Source organism: Enhydra lutris, unplaced genomic scaffold (assembly GCF_002288905.1).
Source record: "Enhydra lutris kenyoni isolate GAN:26980312 unplaced genomic scaffold, ASM228890v2 scaffoldscaffold19, whole genome shotgun sequence".
Taxonomy (NCBI): domain Eukaryota; kingdom Metazoa; phylum Chordata; class Mammalia; order Carnivora; family Mustelidae; genus Enhydra; species Enhydra lutris.
Window position 1 is genome coordinate 2937726 of NW_019154103.1, and position 18220 is coordinate 2955945.

Sequence of the window (18220 nt, forward strand, 5' to 3'; positions counted from 1 at the left end):
GTTGCGCTCTGGACCAGGCCAGGTTGGGGGTTTAGGGGTATCAGGTGAGGAGCCCTCGGAGCTCCGGGCCGCTGCCGCCTGGGGCCGGGGGGTGGCGTAAGGGACCGGATCGTGCCGACTCCGAAGGAAAGTTTGTTTGCTGTGGCTACAGGTGGGCGCCGCAAGTGCTGTGCCCACGCACTCCACCAGTGGCAAAGGCGGCTCTCCTGGAAGGGCAGGTGTCTCCCTGCCTGCTCGCTCGAAATGCCCCCGAGCAGCAAGAGCCAGTTTGCACCCCACTGACGTGAATCCCATACTGGTGCTGCTGCACCGGGCAGCGGCCGGACCCAACCCCTGTCTTCCCTCCTGTTCCCTGCGACCCTGTCAGGACTGCTACCAGGAGAGGACGCAGAGCTGGGCTCCCCAGGATCCGGCCCGAGCCCGCGTGACTTGACCGAGATGGTGTAGATTACCCTGCCAGGGACTGCGGTTCGGAAAGAGGTTGCTCTGGCGGATCGTGAGTGGATGGAGCTAGATTAGCACCAACCACGTGGCTTCATGGACAGAGTTCAGAGTCTTCGCTAAACGTGTGCCAGGAAGTATTTCCTTTAAAACAAACAAAAAATTGGCGCTCCGTCTCCATGGTTGGCCCTGTCCGTGAACCCGTGGCCGAAGACCACTGGTTAATCTTTTGCCCTGGCTTGGCCTTGTGACAGAGGAATCAGGTTGGGGTTAAGGTGGTGAGACCTGCCGCAGGGTTGTTTCATGCGTTTGGGAAGGTGGGGCGGCCGGTCGGGAGGGCCGGACACTTGCCCAGTTAAACAGAGGGAGTAACTTGTGGAAGTTCTTCCTCTGCGCTGGGCTGCGAATGGATTGTCAGAGATAGGAAGTTCGTTTTGCCATGTGACCCTTTTGGTGTCAGGCAATGAGGAAGAAGCCCGGGGAGCCAGCCGCAGCCTCTGTACAGTAGTGAAATGCACAGAACAGTTGGTCAGGACCCAGTTCTTTGCAGCCTGGATGACCCTTGAGTAAACCACAGAGCCAGCAGAGCTCTTTGCATTCAAGGAGGCATGCTGCGGTCATTCAGTGTGTGTGGTGTCACCCACAGGTTGGTGAAAGGCTTTTGTTGATGTGACAAGCTCCCAGCACAAATGGTAGCTTCTCTGGGTCAAATTAGAAGATGACTACGAAGTCTGGAAATGAGGCACAGACACATCAAGAAAGGGCTTTCCATACCACATCTTCATGCATGGTGTAGTTGGTGGGTCATCTCTTACTAGTTCAATATGCTTGTGCAAAGTGGCCGTGAACAAAGGGCATGAGTCACCCGTGGAGACGGAGAGATCTGTGATGTTTGCTTGATTTTTATTTTTTCCATCGAATGTACCTGTGGACTTAGCATACTCCAGGAGCAACAACCGAAGGGGTTTAGATCCTATAACCACAACACTCCACATGGCCACTTTCTTTGGAAAGTGTTGTCCAGGTTTTCTCATGAGTCTGGTGTGATGGGATGTTGTGCAGCCTTATTGGAATCACTCCCACCTGCTTTCCCCCAGCTCACGACCTGCTTCGGTCATGGAGTAAAAGAAACCTGTTTGATAGTTTCCACACTTTATGGTCACCCTAAAATATTAAGGCTTTCATAAAGTAGCCTGCTAAGTCCTTAAAATGAACATTTCTGAAATTTGCAACTAGACTCATAATTAATTTTAAAAGAACGTAGTTGAACACACTTGAGTGTTAGCCAGTGTTAGGTAACATACTATTCGTGCAAAAGGAGACTGTGGTGTATCAGAATACATAATTTCTGGTAGTGGATTGATTGGGGGGAGGGTAGGTCTCCGTCAACACTATGTCCTCACTGCAGACAGTGCTGTGAGCTTTTCACAGGAAGTCCGGGGAAGGAAAAGGCGCTGTCCTTGCTATGTTGATTAAAGATTTGTGCTTCTTTTGTCTGTAGGTTTGGTAAGTACAGGTTCCATGAGACCTTGGACTATAGCAAACAGGCCTTATTCTTGACACTTAACAATAAGTCAAGCCCCAATACATGTCCCATCCATGGTCATTATTTCAGTTCTAGGACCATGTATTCTGAGTGAAATGTATTTGAGACTGGGCTTTGAAAACAACTTTTTTAGGAATTGGTATTAACTGTGAAACTTGTTTTAGTTCTGGTCTTCTGTTCTGCCACCTCTCCTCCCCTTGAAATATCATGTAATTCAGTAATTGTTGGACAAAATAAACTCACTGAGCTCAGGGCTGTCACGGTATCTCTCTTCTCCACCAGGCTGAGTGTCTGTCAAATACCCCATAGTAAGTCGTACTTGAGGTTTTGCTTGGTGAGTTCTCTGTGAAGGCACCTTTCTCAGATTTCTGACAGGAGAGATTGCTTAAGTCTTCCTGATTGGCACACTGGAGCACTGAATTAAAATTAAATAGATAATTTTCTATTTAATTCCTGCCTTTTCCATTTTGGCCACATTCTCCTGCAACCTTTGAAATTACTTTGAGTCCCATTACTACAGAACAAAGCTAAGTAACTGCTCATTCATGCCATGCTGCAGGGAAGATGTGGCAAAAGGTAAAGGTGGAAATGGCTTTACGAATTTAGACCTAACCAGAATATTGTATGATATACTATCCTAACCAGAGTATCCTTCTACACTCAAAACCACATTTATTTATTTTTAACTATTTTGTTTATTAACTTGAGAGAGGGAGAGAGGGCATGAGCAGGGGATGGGCAGAGGGAGGGAGAGAAGCAGACTCCCCAGTGAGTGCAGAGCCAGATGCCAGGCTCTAACCCAGGATCCCGAGATCATGACCTGAGCCAAAGTCAGACGCTTAACCCACTGAGCCACCCAGGTACCCCCAAACCAAACTGAAATGACACTTAAGCTTAGGCATGATTTGCAGATAATTTTCATGCTGTCGTAATGAATTATGATGAATTAGCCAAAGTAATGCTCAAACCACGTTGCCACCATGATCTGTCAAAAGTGTTCTTCCAGTTACTTAAGAGTTAAGAATATAACTGATAGCAAAAGAGGGGCTTTGTGATTAGACGTAGATCTCATTCGGAATTGATAATTCAGTCAACATTCAAGTGTCTACTGTGGATAGGTAGGTAGTCAGTGTGCTTTTGGCAAGAACTGTGGTTATTTGTCCTCAGCAAAATTTCTCTCTTGTGAAACATTGTAAAGCTGGTAGTGATCAGTGTTTCACTGTTTGTTTTAAAAAGGGCAATCTGGGCCCAACGGAAAAGGGGTGTGTGTGTGTGTGTGTGTGTGTGTGTGTGTGTGTGTGTGTGTTGGGTGGCAGCGAGGGGTTGGGGGGGGGCTATTCTGCCTGATGCTTTGAGCTTTTCTTTCTTTTCTCCTCCTCCTCCTCTCATCAGTGCATCCGACTTCCCCATTACATCGGTGTTGTAGGAACGCAGAAGGTTTAAGGTGTCTGCTGTGTTGCCATGTGATGCTATCATTGGAGAGTCAAGTCACTCCTTCGTGTGCTATTGTTTGGGTTGAGTTTTTCAAAAGGATCTTCAAGGTCAACAGCTAAAGTGTTATTTTAGTACGCTTTTAACTTTAATTATCCATGTTAGCCAAAATGACTTGTTTGGCAGAGTTTAAGCTTGGTAATACCAAGTGTGTTTTAGAATTTAGTGTTTAGGGTGTTAGCTGACCCCCTTTTTCTCTAGGGAACCATTGGTTTGCTGTTGCCCCTTACCGTTCCCACTATGCAAGTTTTTTTTTTTTTTTTTAAGATTTTACTTATTTATTTGACAGAGCGAGATCACAAGTAGGCAGAGAGGCAGGCAGAGAGAGGGGGAAGCAGACTCCCTGCCGAGCAGAGAGCCCGATGCGGGGCTCAATCCCAGGACCCTGAGATCATGACCTGAGCTGAAGGCAGAGGCTTAACCCACTGAGCCACCCAGGTGTCCCCCGACTATGCAAGTGTTTTAACAGCTCATTTTACTTAAAATCTAGTATACACACTGATCTAATGCTCCAAGTCTTCATGGTAACCGAAGGAGAAACAAAGGCTACTCACTCACCTTCTGATTTGATAGTCAGGTGTGGTCCTGCAGGGTGGGCAGTTGAGCCCTGGGGTATTAAGGTTAGGGAACTTGGCAAGAGTCGGTGCTTTTCATGTACAGCTGTTACCGTCTGCTCATTATTACCTTAGAGAGGGCCCGTGTTTCCCCATGTCGCAAAGGAGCTGAAATCCATGATAATGTCTCAAGGTCACAAAGCTGGCAGGTGACAGTGGGAACTTGAAAGCTGGAACCTTCAGAACCTGAAGGCTCCTCTCGCCGGCTGTTGTCAGTTTGTCTCCCTGAATTACTCAGAGGGGTTCCACCTCTTTTTTGTTTCTGGCGTTGGCCACAATTTTCTCAACCTCCAGAAACCTGTAGCTATTTGGATAGTGTGATCTTTTAAACAGTGGATGCACCGCATGGTCTAAACGGGATTTTGATTCCTCCCTGCCCCCAAGGAAAGCCTGGAAGAATACATGAGCCTTTTATACAGTACATCCAGGCTTCATCAAAGGGTTTTCTGTGTGTGTGGAGACATCCCATGTTACTGTGAGGCACCGAAATGAAAGAAAGTTTTTGCCATAATACAGTGGTATGCTCCAGCGATTCCAAATGGGATAATTTGTAAAACACACTTGATTACGTATACTGGCCATGCCTTAAAATCGGTGGTTGATGAGAAATCAGGCAGAAGCTTGCAGTGAGGGGACCAACAAGCAAGCCAAGACTTTTTTTCACTTAACTGTTCTCTTTGTTTTTCTTCCTTGAAGGGCAGCATGGTGTCAGTGAAATGGCAAAAGCTTTGTAGTTCAGTAGACATAGGTTTGAACCCTTACTGCCACCACTTATGGCCTGTGTGGCCTTAGGGTTTTTCCCTGGACCTTGAAGGGAGTGTTTTATACTCCTGTAATGGTGGCTGCTGTGGGTCCTGGCACACATTGCTGAACTGTGGAGATTTCAATTAATTGAGCACTTAATCTGTACAACAGATGACGGGTGAAAGAAAAAGGACCACGGTGGTCACAACTGTAAGAGAACCTGGGAGATACAGAATAATAGTTACGCCTCAGAGTGTACCTCCTGGTTCTGTGGAAGAGAAGACACGAGAGTGATGGATTTGGATGGGGCAATAGGAAGGCTTCTCGGACTGTGAACTTGAACAAGAACTTGAGGAAGGTGGGAGGAACAAGTGCAAGGCATTTGTGTGTATTCGTGGTATGGATAGCGTATGCGGGTTGGAAGCTTCGGTGGCTGGGGATAATTGCCAGGGCACACTGGTGTAGCTGGAAGGGGATTTCCTAGATATCCCAGAATCATTTCTCTGTAGACGACAAAGGGCCATCAGAGCTGTCTTGAGGAAAGTAGCTCAGCTCAGTCCCTTACTGAAGTATCGTTTTCTTTGAAACACTCCCTACCTTTTTTGAACTTTTCACTAGATTTTGATGGGTGAGAGGCCCAGCGAAGTGGGGAATGGAGGGAAGGTTGAGTGTGATTGGAGTGCTTAGTGCTGGAAACTCCAGGTGGGCCGGTGAGGTGTGTGCATGGGGGCGTTTGGGGTCCACTCTCTCTGCTGCTCAGAGGTCCCTACACCATGCTTCTAGGGTTGGGGATTCCTGTGAATGGGCAGGTTGGTCAGAGTTTTGTCCAGGGTAGGACAGACATCGCCAAATGATGCTGATACTTATGGTACTGAAGGTGACCCACGAATACAGACACGGGTAGGCATGGCACCTACTGGGCACTCCTCAGCTCCAGCCAGGGAGACTGATGACTGACTCTAAACGATCCCAGAAGGTGCACTCTCTGAGAACAGGTGAGGAGGAAAGGTATAGTTAGAGCAGGACAGGGATCTTGACAAGTAAATTACTGGGCAGTAGAGTTTCTGTCACCTCCTTTTTTCATCCTATTACCTGGGGCAATTTTTGCTTCTAAAATTTGACTAGAGATTTAGTGCCCTCCAACGACCTGCATCTCTGTTTTGTGGGAAGACGGCTGATACCACATTTCCCATTCATCATCTCGATATAACGAGACTCTCAGCGGACTCCCCTTTAATTTTGGAATCATGGGCGAGACCGAGTGTGTCTGTGCGCCTACACAGATCTGACAGCTGGTGCCCCAGCCAGAGCAGTGGTTTTCAGGGAGCACTTTCTGGAGGAGCAACAGCAGTAGAACATCACCTGAGAACTTGTTAAAAAGGTGAATTTCTGGGCACCCCTGCCCCCTGCCTCCCCTAGGCCTTCTGAATCAACACCTGGGGCGGGGCCCACCACATGTCAGAGAGCCTTGTAGGGGATTCTGCTGCCCTGCAGAACGGCAGAAGTGAAAAGATGTTCCTCATGCACAGTCTCTCTCCTCACAGTGCTTGCAGGTTTTTGTCTGAAAAGTGTAAACACATGGCTACAATACTGAAGGCTTTACTTAACTTACTCCTTGTGTGTTTTATTTGAGCACACACCTGGCACCTCATACAAGCCTGGGCACTGATGTCTATACAAATTTGTGTTTATTTTATGGGATTTATTTTTGTCCGTCTTTAAGGTCGCTTTTTTCTGTTCTGGGAAACAAATGGGATGCAGAAGATAAAGTCCAAAATCCCCATGGAGGAGGGATGGAGGCCCACTTCCCAAGGATTTCTAGGTGGAGGAAGTACTCTTAGGAGCTACTGGGAAAACTTTCTGTATAAAAGGGAGGCTCCAGGTTGGGAAGTCTGAACTCTAAAGCTGGTATGGGGGCCTAGACAGGAAGGGCTAAAGGATGTCCTTGTCCTCCATCTTTATCTTCAGAACAACTTGAAGTATTTTTAATTCACTCACTTATTCATGTCTAGTTGTACATGCTGGGAGAAATACTGTTGGACTCAGGTCACACCCACACTGCTGGGAAGCTGCAAATCTGTTTGTTTTGCTGCTGATTACGGAGGACATTCCTACGATTTGATTGAATTTTTCGCTTGGGGTTCCCAAAGATGACTTTTTTTTTTTTTAAGATTTTATTTGGGGTGGGGGGAGGGATGGGGAGAGAGGGAGAGAATCTCAAGCAGACTCCCCAGGGAATGCAGAGCCCCACGTGGGGGTCGATCTCAAAACCCTGAGATCAGGATTAGAGCCGAGATCAAGAGTTGGATGTTCAACTGATTGAGGCACCCAGGTGTCCCAAAAGATGACTTTTAATTGTTCTCCTGTATCCATTACTATCAAATTTCTAAAGGAGGAACTTTTTATATAATTTTTAAAAATTAAGATCAATTAGCTCCTGGTAATTTTTTTCATTCTCATGTGGTTTTTTTGTTGTTGTTTACAGATATGAATTTAATCTTAAGCAATGTTAATGCATTTCCTTAGTCATCTCCATCTAAGACTTAATTTGCCAGTGATGGAAGCAACCTATATTCCAATCAAGTAATGTTTATGTTCATTATCTAGCTGGTAGGTTGGTGTCCTGGCACTGAGAAAATGTTCGATAAATATTTGCTGTTATTACAAGATTTGCTTAAATTGTCTGTACTGTTTCTCTAAAGGAGGGACTTGTTTCTATTATCTGTTAAAGATAGAGCAGCTTTCAATTGCCAGGCAGACGTTTAATGTTTAGATTTGTTTTCATACTGTATGAAACCTGGGCAAGTTACTTGCATTTCTCGGGGCCTTAGTTTCCATACTTGGAAACTACAAGTGGAAGGTTCATGCTCAGAGGGTTAAGTGATATAATACGTGGAAATGTACATGTTCAGAGGTGCCTCTGGAGAGTCCATGCTTGAAAGTTGGAGGGGCAAGTGCTATGGCGGTTCCCCCTCATCGTTCCTGCCCCATACCTGTCTCCCCTGCTCTTTGCCCTTTTTCCTGAACAGAAAGTGGACTTAAAATCCTGGGCCCAGGTGAGCCTGGCTGGCTCCATCAACAGAGCATGCAACTCTTTCATCTTGGGGTCGTGAGTTTGAGCCCCACATTGAGGGTGGAGTTTACTTAAAAAAAAATTTTTTTTTTTTTTTAAATCCTGGGCCCATACTATGTTGAAAGCATATACTCATAGGGAAAATTTTTTAGTTATCCAATTTGGAAATTGATTGAATCTTACTTTGGGTGGAGATCAAATTATCCTTGTTAATATATATGTGAAAAAAAAAAACAAAACCCAATGTGTTTCCTTGCTGTCTCCAAATGAAGTTTGACTGGGATTGGATTCTTGTACGGCGTTTTTCTGTCATCCTAAAATGATAGGAGTTCCTCTGAGTGAGGAACTGTCGCTGTGCATTCCTGAGCATCCTCTTGTCTCTTACAGGGTTGTCGATTGCTATCGGGGCTACTGCTGGTTTGAAAGTCCACAGGGTTCGTGATGATCTCAAGATGGGCAGGAACTACTTGAAATAGGTGTTAGTCTTTATGCTTGGTTCCCCTTATAGAGTTGGGTATGGCGAGCAGGGTCCAGCTTGTGCTGTGGCGGCGGTCGGAAAGGGAGGTGAGGAAGTGCACTGGGTTCGTCGGACCTCCCCCAGGCCTTACTGCTTCTAGAAAGTTAGTGAAGCTTAAATTCATGGGTCCAGTGAAGCTCAACAGATAAGAATAACTGGGCTGTGTGTTGGAGCCAGAAGAAATGGAGAATCTCGGCTGCATTTCACCTTGGCACTTGGAAATGATGCATTTGTTCAGTTCTCCTTTTTGACTGGGCATTTTATTCTAGCATGTTTCCTATAAAAGTTTTCTGTCCACCCCCCCTAGTACTTACTGCCTCAGCAAGGGAGAATTTAAACTGGCCCAGGCTTCAGTGACGGCTGCATGGCATTTGGCTATATCTGCCACTTTCTCGTCCTTGGCCTGAGCCCTGGGATGACCAAGCAGGCTTCACAGGCGTGGGGTGAGGGGGCTGGGAAATGTTTGTCATGTAGTCAGCCTCACGGGTTAGGAGTTCTCCTTTCAGCCACCCCCGAAACTGTGCTGCCCCCATATGAGATCCAGGAAGGCGGCTTCCCAGAGCTTTGCTCATATTGAACCCTTATAAGTTTGTCTGAGACAGACATTACATTACAGAGCCGAAACACACATGCTTTAGCTTTAATTCTGTAGCAGAGATTTTCTGAAGGAAAAAAAAATATTTAAAAACCATATATAAAGATAGTTACCTGTCAATGGGAACTGGGGTGACACCAGTCCTTTCCTTTCCTTTGGCACTAATTCTGGGTACAGTCTGATTTCTTCCTTGGTTCTTTAATAAAATGTTTGCTGTCGTCTGTTTGAATTTGCCGGTAGTTGGGAGGATTGTGCTTATATATTCGTCTTCAATGTAGGCTCTGGCAAGGGTGGGAATACTATTTTGAATTGATTAACCATGAATTACCTTTCAAAACAAATGAGCTTGGAAAAATATTGTGCTACATGGAGTCCTCTAAGGAGAAACATGGACAAAATTTTAAAAACTACCCTTGAGGGTCAGGACTGTGTTTTGGTTACTGCTCTATCCCCAGTATCTGGCGCATAGGTCAACTGTTAAGTCAGCAGTGGGTCTATCTAGATAATGAGGTAATGGGTGAATTTAAAAAAAAAAAGTTTTCCTCTTCAAATTTTTTATGAACATGTTTTTTATATTTAAGAAGGTTATAATAGTTATCCTCATCTGATGAGACTAGAAAGTTCTTGTGGAGAAAATTGGAATCTGAAAGACAGGTCCGTTGTCATGGAGGGATTCAGTGGGGACCTGATTTTCAGGTGTGTGTGAGAGTGTGTATGTATGTGTGTGAGAGAGAGAGAGAGAGAGAGAGAGAGAGAGATGGAGAGACAGACTGAGGGGTGAAGTGTTCGAAGATCCAGGACTCGTAGTTGTTAAGCTGTTGGAGTTGGGAGAGAGGTGATGAGAAGCTGAATGAAAAATCTAAAGATCAGTGAGGTGAACTTAGCAAGGGGGACAAGAAAACATCCTAGCTGGGCAGTAGCTATTTAAGGTTTTCTGTTTGTTTTAGTAACTTCCACACCCAAGGTGGGGCTCAAACTCGAGACCTTGAGATCAAGAGTCACAGGCTCTTCCCACTGAGCCAGCCAGGTGCCTCAGGTTTTTAAAACGTGTGAAGGACCCTGATCTGTCAAAAGCAATAATGACCCCCAATGTAGTGTCCACCGTTACAATAAAGATGGTCAACATATAGTAGGGGATTAGTGTCTTGACTCACAAGAAGTCTCACCAGCCTGTAAAGAGGAGGACCACTATTTTTCTTTCATTCAACAAGAGGTTTCTTACATTCAGCATGTATATACAGTGGAATTTACATAGTCTGCAGACCAATTGCCTTCAGAGGTCAAGTGTGATCTGAGTCTTAGAAAAGAATAAGAAGCCTTGGCATGTCCTTTAATTGGAGATTGCATTTGCTGCCTTAGTCACTCAAACTGGGAGGACAATAATTGTGAACAGTACACAGATTACCGTACACAGGAGTCCAGCAGCTTCCTGGCCTCTTGGAAGCTGCCATTGTCCCCTGCAGTATCTTAGACAACCCAGGTAGCTGTGGTGGAAGGATTGTCACCCTGGAACCATGCGAAATATAAGGAACCATGAGGTCAAGGGCAGCATCTAGCATCGGAGAGCTTAGGGTAAGGTGTCAATTGCTTTGTGACATTGCATATGACTTTCCTGAGCTCCTGTCTGTATTTGAAGAATGAGTTCACCTTTACCTCAAAAGGGATACAAGGTATGGGAAGTTGCACTGAAAATGATTCAAGTGTGTGTATGTGGGATTGTGTCTGAGAGTAATTTTGCCACGTAGTTGAGTAACTTATTGGAGTAGTCTTACTCAAGTTAGTGTTGATCACTGACTCACCAATCTGCCTCAAAGGCAGTGCCACTTGAGTTTTGTGCCATATGCTGTCTTTGGAGCCATATTTGAAATGAGATTTGCTTCTTCCTCTAGTTTGAAAGCAAAGTTATGACATGTGGTAATGTTATCTGTGAGATGTAAACTTTCTAAATCCTAAGACAAGATCTTTGGCCAGATCCTTCCTTGTCCAGCTGAACATTTCTTTTAACAGGAAGTGTAAATAATGCATATACAAGTGAATAGTAGAATCTTTAAACTTTAAACTTGAAAAAACTTGTCAAGAGTAATGTCTTTGAGACCTGTGCTCTAAGCGAGTGTTTCATAAAGGGAAACTGTGGGACAGGGGAAACCTGTATGTTGAGCAATGGGGGATGAAACTAGGGAAGGCAACTCTGTCTCTCAATCTGGTGATAGAACTCCTTTCTTCCTAGGGTGCCCAGGTGGCTCAAAGAGGTAAGCATCTGACTCTTGGTCTCAGCTCAGGTCTTGATTACATGGTCATGAGTTTTCAAGCCCTATGTTGGGCTCCATGCTGGGTGTGGGGCTTACATAAAAACAAAACAAAACAAACAACCCTCTTACACTGTTGGTGGGAATGCAAGTTGGCACAGTCACTTTGGAAAACAGTGTGGAGGTTCCTCAAAAAATAAAAATAGAGCTACCCTATGACCTGGCAATTGCACAACTGGGTATTTACCCCAAAGATACAGAGGCAGTGAAAAGAAGGTCTGTATGCACCCCAATGTTCATAGCAGCAATGACCACAATCACCAAACTGTGGAAAGAGCCAAGATGCCCTTCAACAGACGAGTGGATAAAGAAGATGTGGTCCATATATACAATGGAATATTACTCAGCCATCAGAAAGGATGAATACCCAGCTTTTGCATCAACATGGATGGAACTGGAGGAGATTATGCTGAGTGAAATAAGTCAAGCAGAGAAAGTCAATTATCTTATGGTTTCACTTGTGGAACATAAAGAATAGCATGGAGGACATTAGGAGAAGGAAAGGAAAAATGAAAGAGTGGGGGAATCGGAGGGGCAGATGAATCATGAGACACTATGGACTCCAAGAAACAAACCAAGGGTTTTCAAGGGGATGGGGGTGGGGGGTGTGGGGGGCAGGTTTACCCGGTGATGGGTATTAAGAAGGACACGGATTGCATGGAGCACTGAGTGTTACACGTAAACAATGAATCATGGAACACTACATCAAAAACTAATGACATACTGTACGGTGACTACAACAACATAATAAAAAATAATAATTAAAAAAAATTCCTTTCTTTCCAAAGTTGAGATGTTGTGATTTATTTTTAAGTAAAGGAAGGGTGGAAGGCGGGGCAGCTGGGGTCATTTGGAGCTTGAGAAGAATTCTCAGGGCTGCTGGGTGCCAGTAGTGGGCCAGCTTGCTAGGTTAATAGGACATCTTGGTTTAGGACTCATGTAAGTAATTCATGGTTGGCAGCATGGCTGCCTAATATTACAATGAAAATGTTGAGTCTCTGGATCCCATCCCCCAGATACTCCATTTATTTGTTTTGGTATAGAACTCTAACATAGGTATTTTTATTTTGTTGTATTTTTCTGTTTTTAAAATAAAAAATTTGAGTCTCCAAAGCCTCAAAGCACAATACGGTGAACACCCATTCCTTTCACTTAGCTTCTCCAACTGCTAACCTCCCTCTATACCACTCTATCTGAGACCACTGGCCGCTCACCACTAAACGCTCAGCTCCCATCTTACAGGCCAACAAGGACCTTCTCCTCCCCAGCAGCATCCCCAGGACCACCAGGACCGTGGGTTCAAGTCCACTGTCTGGTCTGAAAGTCAACACTAGGATTTTCTTCAGGTGTACTTTATAACTGACTGTATGGATCCATGGTCCAGGCAAGTTTCTCATGTTGTTTCAGGCCCACCCCCCATCCTGGTCTTCCCCAGCCTGAATGGCTGCTGCCACCTCCCTATCAGTTCAAGGACACTGAGTGCCCCGAGGAGCCAGGCCCACTTCCTGGCCTGAATGCCTTATAAGCGATGTGGTTTCCTCCCAGCACACCACATCAGGAGTCCCCTGGGTCCAACCTCCTGAGATATGTGATGAATAGATAGTTTTAAAACTCTGTAGGAGATTCCAGTGGGCACCTAAGTCTTGAAATCCACAGAGTAAAAACCCCTCATTCTGTGCATATGCATGTTTGTCATAAAATACACAACATGAAATTTATCATTTTAAACATTTTTAAGGATACACTTCTCGGGCATTGAGTGCATTCATAGTGTTATGCTGTCATAACCACGGTTCATTTCCAGCGCTTTTTCTCTTGTCAGACAGCAACTTTGTACTCATGAAGCACTTACTGCCCATTTCCCTTCCTCCCAGCCTCTGGCACCTACCCTTCCTCTTTCTTCATCATTGTGATTATTCTAGATATCGCAGGGAGGTGGAATCTGTGATTTCTGTCCTTTTATAATTGGCTTATGTCACCTACTGGAATGTCCTCAAGGTGCATCCAAATTGTAGCATGTATCAGAACTTCCTTCTTAAGGTTGAATAATGTTCCATGGTGTGTATAATATAGGTATGGTGAGTGTGTGTGTGTGCCGCACACACACACACAGACACAGACACCATGTTTTGTGTATCCATTTGTCCATTGATGAACACTTAGTTTCTACCTTTGGCTATTATGAATAATGCTGCTGTGAACATAGGCATGTACGAGAATGTGTGGGAGTCTCTGCTTTTGCTTCTGTTGAGTGTATACCCAGGAAGGGGATTGCGGGATCATATGGTAATGCTCTGGTTAATTTTTAGAGGAATTACCATCCACCGCTCACTTTTCAATAAAGTTAATTGAGGAAGCCTCAGAAGGGTGAAGTAGCTTGGAGTTTAAGGAGGAAGTCAGTATGCAGGCCTCTAGGCTCTTGTTTGTATTACTTCCCCGAGGGTGTGTGTGGATTGATCTCCTCTTCACAAGGGATAAAGACCAAGGGTGTAAAATGTAACTGTGGCAAGATTTACTTCTTTACAAGCTCAGGTGGTTTGTGGAATAAGGGTTAGAATGTAGTCTTTCCTTAACAGTATGCATAACTTCTTAAAGAGTTTAGTTTGGAACTGGTAATTTAAATTAATAGTATTACTGCGTAGAAAACAACTTGCCCTTGGTCTCCATAAGTAGTGCAAAGGGAGGTGGTAGGTTGCCTCTTGGGGACTGGTCACATTTTTAAAACAGAATATTTTAGTTAGCTCCTCCAAATAGCAAATGTGTGACCTTGGGCAAAGCCTTAACTTCCTTGGGTCATGTTGTAGAACTGTAAAACGGGGATAATAACAGTGGAATGAATTAATCTGTGTAAAGTCCTTGGTTTCTGGTGCAGAGAAAGCACTCATTCAGTGCAAGCTATGAATATAATTCCATCAATTTCAAAGATGTTATTTAGATCTGATTGTCTTTGGAAGTATTATTTGAAAGCAGGTATTTTTAAAAATGAGTTACCACTGGTTTACTGGACTTGGCATCTTTGTTTGGCAGTTTGTGACGTGTCCCCTGAGGCCTCTGGAATGAGGATTCTTAATCTGAAAAGTGTGGAGGAACCGTAGACTGCAAGTCAGGGCAGACTCTTTTCCAGGGCTGAGGATGGGTCATCTTTACCGACAGCTACAGCTGGGGGGTCCAGAATAAGGAAGTGTATTTGGTGGGTATTGGCTTCGCTGTACCCTGCGTCAGGTCGATCCAGGACTGGGCAGCCCGCTCTTCTGGAATGCTCGTGATTCTTCTATTTCCTGGTTGAACACGAGCCAAGAATTTTCAGATCGGTCTACCTCCATCAAACCAAGTTGCTGTGTGTTAATGGTAAGGTCAGGGCTTCTGCTAAATAGAGTCTATGAAGTCCCAGGGATTATTTAACAAGAGAAAATGTTGGATCTGCAGAGCCAGTAGCTTAGGAAGTAATGAAAATTGGGCAATTATACTTGACTGGGAAACCCTGACTTAACCCTGGTCTTGGGCTTGCATCTGGTTGCCTTGAACAGCCTGGGGAGAGATGTCCCATAGTGCATCGTGTCTTCTAGGAGGGGACAGGACCACGAGAAGTGGAGAATGTGTGTACAGTTCTAAATAGGGGAATTGGCTTCTGCCTCCTTCTGTCAGTTTTAACTCCTGAAGATGCTGATGATAACATGGAGACATGGCCTTCCACACGCCAGGTGCTGTTCAAGGCACTTGATACGAATCACCAGATTTAACCCTTACCCTGACCCTCCGGGGATGGTAATGTTACCCCTATTTTCTAGGAGAGCTGAAGGAGGTACAGAGCGATTGAATGGCAGAGTCAAGATTTGAATCCAGGCAGTGTGGCTCTAGATTTTGCACCCACCCTACCTGTTGGAGAGAAGTGGAAAAGTCAGTTTTTGGCACTTGATGCTTTGTCTTTTGGGTATTCCATTTATCCCTTATATTAATTTCCTGTTGAAACCGGGGGCTTACCTGCAGTTGGACAGAAAACAGTCATGTATTTTGTCACAGTTCTGGAGGCTAGAAGCCGAGTCACCACCTTGCCTGGGCCCTGCTCCTCCAGAAGGCTCTACAGGAGGATCCCTTCTTGAGTCTTGTCTTCCTTGCTAATAGGTGTGGCTGGCGATACTTGCGGTTTCTTGGCTTTGGGCCGTATCACCCCAATCTCTTCCTCTCTGATTACCTAGAATTCTCCTAGGTATCTGTTTGCTCTTCTTACAAAACAGCCGTCATTGGATTAAGGCCCATGCCAATCTGGTGTGACTTGATTTTAATTCATTGCATCAGCAAAGACCCCATTTCAAAATAACTCTACATTCCAAGATTCCGAGTACATGGGAAATTTGGTGGTGGTGATGGGAGAACTACTGAACCCAGTTTAGCTGTTAACTGGGGGAAAAGGAAGAATTGGAGGCATTGTACATTTTTAACACAGGGACTGTGGCTGCTCATAAACAGTTGGTAAGTATCGCCATGGGGAGGTGGTGAGTTAGGGGGTTGGCTGGTACCTGCTATTCAGTCAAGCATTTTGCTTATGGCCAAACAGATGAAAGAAGGGGGTACAAGCAGCATGTGGGGGGAGCAGATAACAAAGAAAGGGTTTGGCAGCCTCAGAAAGCTAATGATGCTATGGCGGGCGCCAGCCTAGTAGAAGACAGCCTAACAGCCACATCGCTGAGCAGCAGGAGCCTCATCCTCATAATTGGAAGCTTCTCTCAGTGACTTCAGGTCTTTGCAGTGCATTCTGATGAAGAGAGCCGGGTAGTGTGTGGTCCTTTTTGGAGTAGTTTGTATCAAGTTGACTTTGCAGTGTCTGCAGGCTTTGCCGACAGTTAGGCAGAAAATAGGCTCGTTTAGAAGTCATTTGATCAGGCTGGGTGGCTGAGATCTACATTGTTCCCAGCATAATTTCTATAGCAACAGGACTTTCTGGCAAAAATCTGTAACTGAAGTTTATGAATATCCACTTTCCATGTTTTGCTTTGGCCCGATAAGCACAGAAACAAACTGGGGCTCATGTCTAGGATTTATGAAGGCATTTTGCATTGTTTTCAGTATATTTCTGTTCCTTCTCTCTTCATTGCTCTAGTGTCTTACTGTTTTTTGGTTTTTTTTTTTTTACCCCATTTCTTTATTTCTTTATACTGTTGGTTGTTTTTTATTTTTGTTTTTGTTTTTTTGTTTTGTTTTGTTTTTACTATCTTGGTTGACCCGTTCAAATATTCTTAGGGAGGAAGACATAGGTGTTCATGCAATGAAGGAGCACTTAGGGCCGATCTCTGCCCTTCGAGAGCTGATCTCTGCCCAAGGAGACATCACAGTGTCGCAGAGCCCTGGCTCTGTGGCTCATTGTCACTCAGTTGTGCTTTGCTCTCTGAAATCAGAGCATACCTGTTGGATGGCGTCACTAGGACAAAATGGGATAGCAAGGGTAAAGCACTTAGGGGCTCAGAGGAGCAAAGAGGGGTCCCAGAGGAGATGGCGTGAGCTGAGACCAGAGCTGAGAATGTGTACATGCATGTGGGATTCATGAGAGGAAAGCAGAGCGGATGGGGGATCTTGGTTGCCATAAGGCAAGGATTCTTAGGCACTAAAGGTGTAGCGACTGGGGCATCGTTTCTGCTCCTTCCTCTTTCCACATTCCTTTTCGCTTGCAGTAACCCTAAGCCCATGTGCACCTTACTTTGTCTGCCCCTATATTTGCTCCATCTGGAACATGTGCTAGCTCAAGAAATCACGAGTCCTGCCCTCTTCACTGATGGCAGAAGAACTGATGTGGAAAGTTGTGACCAAGACGATTTTGGGAGATGGATTCCTCATTACAGTTTTATTGCTTGCGTTTGCTTTTTCTTCTCCTCCATCCTCTTTATTTACTGCCTTCTGTTATATATAAACTTTGGAAATCTGCATTAGTAGACAGCTGTTAATGTTGCCATTGGAGAATCACAGACACAACTTAAATTGATTTTTTTAGTTTTTTATTTAAATTCAATTTAGTTAACATATAGTGTATTATTAGTTGCAGGGGTATAGTTGAGTGATTCATCAGTTGCATAGAACACCCAGTGCTCATTATATCACAAGCCATCCTTAATGTCCATCCCCCAGTTACCCCATCCCCTCACACACCTTCCCTCCAGCAACCCTCAGTTTGTTTTGTGTGATTAAGAGTCTCTTATGGTTTATCTCCCTCTGTTTTTTATTTTATTTTTCCTTTCCTTCTCCATTCTCATTTTCTTGTTTCTTACATTCTACAGATGAGTGGAATCATATGGCATTTCTTTCTCTGACTTATTTCATTTAGCAAAATACCCTCTAGCTCCATCCACATCATTGCAAATGGTAAGATTTCATTCTTCTTGATGGCTGAATAATATTCCTGTGTGTGTTTGTGTGTGTGTGTGTGTGTGTGTGTGTGTGTGTGTGTTACATACCACCTCTTCTTTATCCATTTGTCTGTAGATGGACATCAGGTTCTTTCCATCATTTGATGATGGTGGACATTACTGCTATTAACATCGGGGTGCATGTGCCCCTTTGAATCACTATGTTTGTGTCCTCTGGATAAATACCTAGTAGTACAATTGCTTGGTCCTAGGATAGTTGTATTTTTAACTTTTTGAGGGACTTCCATACTGTCTTCCCGAGTGGCTGCACCAGTTTGCATTCCCACCAACAGTGTTAGAGGGTTTCCATTTCTCCTCATCTTAGCTAACATCTGTCATTTCCTGACTTGTTAATTTTAGCCATTCTGACTAGTGTGAGGTGGTATCTCACTGTGGTTTTGATTTGTATTTCCCTAATGCCGAGTAATGCGGAGCACTTTTTCATGTGTCTCTTGGCCATCCAGATGTCTTCTTCGCAGAAATGTCTGTTCATGTCTT

General features: G+C 44.6%; 1 protein-coding gene across 1 annotated transcript in view; it reads left to right on the forward strand.

The window, feature by feature from the left end:
- Nucleotides 1-18220, forward strand: part of LOC111148214 (IQ motif containing GTPase activating protein 2) — a 281437-nt gene that overhangs the window by 595 nt on the left and 262622 nt on the right. The window lies entirely within an intron of this gene.